General features: G+C 38.1%; 1 pseudogene; it reads right to left on the reverse strand.

The window, feature by feature from the left end:
* Positions 1 to 1,985: 1,985 nt before the first annotated feature.
* Positions 1,986 to 4,610, reverse strand: LOC122061092 (annotated as a pseudogene).
* Between the last annotated feature and the right edge of the window lie 29 nt (positions 4,611 to 4,639).

Below are 4,639 nucleotides of genomic sequence, written 5' to 3' on the forward strand. Positions count from 1 at the left end.
GCAAATGTTGGGGTGGGGGAAGGGGAAGGGGAAGGGGAAGGGGAGGGGAGTGTAGCCATTGTGGCATATGCTAGGGTGAAATGACTGGTCCACATCCATGAGAGGGAAATTGACGTTTTGTAATTGTTTCTTTGGGCATTCTGATTAACCCTTGTGTACAAGCAGGAACTACACTCCCTCCCCCAGTAGACATTCTCTTTTGTTTTTTTTTTTTTTTTTTTCCTGATTTTTTGTGTATGCCTTATTTTAGACATTTCTAAACCATTCACATAATTAGTTTCATAGAAAAAATACCTAAAGTCATACTTGTGGTGTTGACTAAAGTTTGTTAATGTACGTTGAATCACTAACTGAAACTATACTACATAAATACATATATAAGTTACTAATTAAAAATGTGAATACATAATTAAAATTTTAAAACAAAGAAAACATAATGTAAAGGATCCAAAATAAATAATAATATTACATAATTGTGAGTTATCTCTCAAGTCTCAAGTCTCAACAGTCAATAGTCAATTCCACGCAGTGTTCAAGTATATTCTAAAAAAAAAAAATGATTTTTGGAGAAGATGGGATTTGCCTTTTTGGTCCAAGCTCCCTTCCTTAGGTAGATTTGCTATGAATGTGCAAAATCCTAGCTTCGAATGAAGACTTTGTGGTACAAAGGCAAAATCTTGAGTGTTTTTCCAAGTTTCTCACTTAACAGAAAAGAAATATGGGAGAGGATCAAAATTTTGAAATAAAAAGGCTTGGTTTCCCATTTAAGAAGGTTTTTATAAAGGTTGGTTCCACCCAAAGGGTCAAACCCATTGGTCTACTCAAAAATTCCCACATTTCGGTTGAAATGTTAGAATTTTGGTCGATACTGGTAGAAACTAGTGACTTTTAAAAATCACATGGTATTTGGTATCGGAGTCCTGGGATACTGTAGAAATGTAGAAAATTTCTATGATATCAGTCGAAACATTGAACCATGGCAAGGAATATGGAATAAAATTTCCACAGTATGAAATAAATTTGAGAATTAGATATAATGCAGCAATAAGACGATAAAAATATGAGATTAGAAACCCAGAATTTTGGGTTATTTCATATAACAGAAAATCAGCCTGTCAGATTACCACAAAACTTAGATCAAAGAAGCCTTGAAGTGACTCCGATAGTGACCAAAAGAATCAGACACTTCTCATGGTCAAATAGAATATAATGACAGATGCAAAGCAAAAAAAAGAGGAGGTATCACCTGCATTTGGAGAAAATAACACAACAGCAACAGCTTGGATCAGCTTCAGGTGAGGGTTGAGTGTCCTTACGAATAGGTCCAATAAATCCCAGAAATCTTAGATGGAACCGATGGCTTGATGCAGGGGGAAAAAAAAAAAAAATTCCATTCTGCCTACAAAAACAGAGTATCACCAGAATTATGTGAACAAAACTTGATGTCAGTGGAGGGGAATCCATGAAGATCCAGATGTAGAAAGAATATACAGGAAACCCTATTTCTTCATTAGCTTATCAACTAGTGTTTCAAAACAAAGAGAAAAATACAACATTGGTTGCTGTGGACCACAATGGAGAACCCAAAGAAGACTCAATATAAAAATAAACTTATAAAAAAAAAAAAAGGAGAAAGAACTCTGCCAGTATGGTGTAGGCAACACCAGCATGTGTGGCAATGGGAGGCGTGCAGGAGCATCTTTAGAGCATGGGGCAGTGTGGCCTTTTCATGCCACCTGTTTCTGGGCATAGGAAACACCAGAATGGCAGGGTTCTTTCTCCAAAAAAAAAAAACTATGATAGACACTGGATCTTATTGCTCTGATATCACTGGGTCTTATTGCTCTGATATCATGTGATTAAACCAGAGCTAGACCAGAAGAGAGAGAAAGAGGAGAGAGATAAAAGATGGCAGAAAAAGAGGTGGAAGAAGGTTGTACAATAGAGAGAGAAATCCTAAGTTCCTATCGTCCCAGCAAGAAACTTTATATTAAACTGAAATAGTTACATCTTGAATAAAACTCTTAACTCCAAATCATAACGGGAAACTAAAAGATAAAAATAAACTAATCTAAACTAACGTAAACTTAGCCAACAACTTAAAGTTACAAAACACAATCCCATAGTATGAAGGTCCATGGACTCACAATTGCGACAAGTACTCTAACCTGCTTAAAGTATTTGGGTCCAATGCCTATTTGAACCAAAAGATTTAACAGCTCATGAGCTTCTTTTATCATTTTTTCTTGTAAAAAGCATCCAACAACATAGTGAAGGTAACTGCATTAGGTGAGTTTCGTTAATCCAACAATTCATTCAACAATTTAGTGACTTCTTTCCACTGGTCAGAATTGTCTACACCAAACACCAAAACACTTAAGGTCACGATATCAAGAGAGACTCCTAAACCTAACATTTTGTTTAGCAATCCAGTGGCTTCTTCTGATTGTCCAAAATTGCATAGGCCATGAATCAAAGAGCTGAAAATGACAACATCGGGCTTCTGTCCTCTTCGAAGCATCAATTCAAACAACTTTTGTGCTTCAGCAATCCTTCCGTCTTTGCAAAGACTATCTATCAGAATGCTGAAGGTCAAGACATTAGGAGAGACTCCTTTTTGAAGCATCAATTCAAACAACTTATGTGCTTCTGCAATCCTTCTGCCTTTGCAAAGACTATCTATCAGAATGTTGAAGGTTACAATATTAAGAGAGACTCCTAGTTCCAACATTTTATTTAGCAACTCAATAGCTTCTTGCCATTGGCCAAAATTGGATAGGCCATGAATCAAAGAGCTGAAAGTGACAACATCAGGCTTCAGTCTTCGTTGAACCATCAATTCAAACAATTTATGTGCTTCCGCAGTCCTTCCATCTTTGCAAAGGCCATCTATCATAATGTTGAAAGTCACGGCGTTAGGAGAGACTCCTAGTTCCAACATTTTATTTACCAACCCAATGGCTTCTTCCCATTGGCCATGAATCAAAGAACTGAAAGTGACAATTCATGTGCTTGAGCAGTCCTTCCACCTTTGCAAAGACCATCTATCATAATGTTGAAAGTCATGACATCAGGAGAGAGTCCTAGTCGCAACATTTTATTCAGCAACCCAATGGCTTCTTCCCATTGGCCGAAATTGCATAGACCATGAATCAAAGAGAAAGTGACCACATCAGGCTTCAATCCTATTTGGAGCATCAATTCAAACAACTCACGAGCTTCAGCATTCCTTCTGTCTTTGCAAAGACCATCTATCAGAATGCTGAAACTCACGACATTAAGAGAGACTCCCAGTCTCAACATTTTATTTAGCAACTCAATGGCTTCTTCCCATTGGCCAAAATTGGATAGGCCATGAATCAAAGAGCTAAAAGTGACCACATTGGGGTTCAATTCCTTTTTGAAGCATCAATTCAAACAACTCATGTTCTTCAGCATTCCTTCCATCTTTGCAAAGACCATCTATCAGAGTACTGAAAGTCACGACATCAAGAGAGACTCCTAGTTCCAACATTTTATTTACCAACCTAGTGGCTTCTTCCCATTGGCCATGAATCAAAGAGTTGAAAGTTAAAACATCAGGCTTCTGTCCTCTTTGAAGCATCAATTCAAATAGCTTATGCGCTTCAGAAGTCCGTCCTTCTTTGCAAAGACCATCCATCAGAATGTTGAAGGTAACGGCATTTAGTGATATTCCATAGTTCAACATTTCATGGATTAAATTTGCAGCTTCTTTCCACATACCTAAATTGCAAAACTCATTAATCAAACTATTGTAGGTAACAACATTAGGGGAGAGGTGTTTTCCTACCATATAAGAGAATAGGTTCAGGGCCTCATTTATCATTCCTTCTTTACAATGGCTATCGATGATTGCATTATACATGAAAACGTTAGGCTTACATTTACCCTTGAGTTCCATCGCCCTAAGCATTTCCAGAGCCTCACAAGTGTTTCCAGTCTTGCAGAGCCCATTGATTATTGTCAAGTATGTGACTTCATTACAAGGGTACCCTTCTTTGAGTATCTTCTGGAACAACTCTTTGGCCTCTGCAATTTTATCCACCGTGTGGAGTCCCTCAAGCAGGGTATTCAATGTGAGTATCTGGCTCAAACCCACATTTCACAATGATCCCAAAGACAGAGAAGCCCAAATCTGGCCAATTCAACCCACAGAAACAGTTGAGTAAGATGGTCAGTGTAACCACACTAGGCTGTATTTGCAAGGAATCCATGTCTTTATACAGAGAAATCACAGTGGAATAGTGTTTGCATCTGGCAAGTGTCCCAAATAGTTTATTGAAAACAACAATTTTTGGAAAGGGTTTTGAATGAACCAAAAGGTGGTATCCGCGGAATGCTTCCTCAACACTAATGGAGTTGCCTGTACTTGCATCCATCATGTTCTCCAGAATTCTTGAACAACAATTCGATAAGACTCGCTTGCTGATCTGTTTTAGTAGCTCCAGAACAAAAAGAAGATGAAAGATGTATATATAGCGGAAGAGAAGGGCTGCAAACAGGAGACCACCTACCCATTTGAATTCAATTTCATGATTTAACGAGAGCATCCACAGACCACGGTCCTCCTCCAACCCCCCCGCCCCTCACTTCTTCGTCTCTTACACCTTTCTTTTTT

This window comes from Macadamia integrifolia, chromosome 2, assembly GCF_013358625.1.
Source record: "Macadamia integrifolia cultivar HAES 741 chromosome 2, SCU_Mint_v3, whole genome shotgun sequence".
NCBI classification, from domain to species: domain Eukaryota; kingdom Viridiplantae; phylum Streptophyta; class Magnoliopsida; order Proteales; family Proteaceae; genus Macadamia; species Macadamia integrifolia.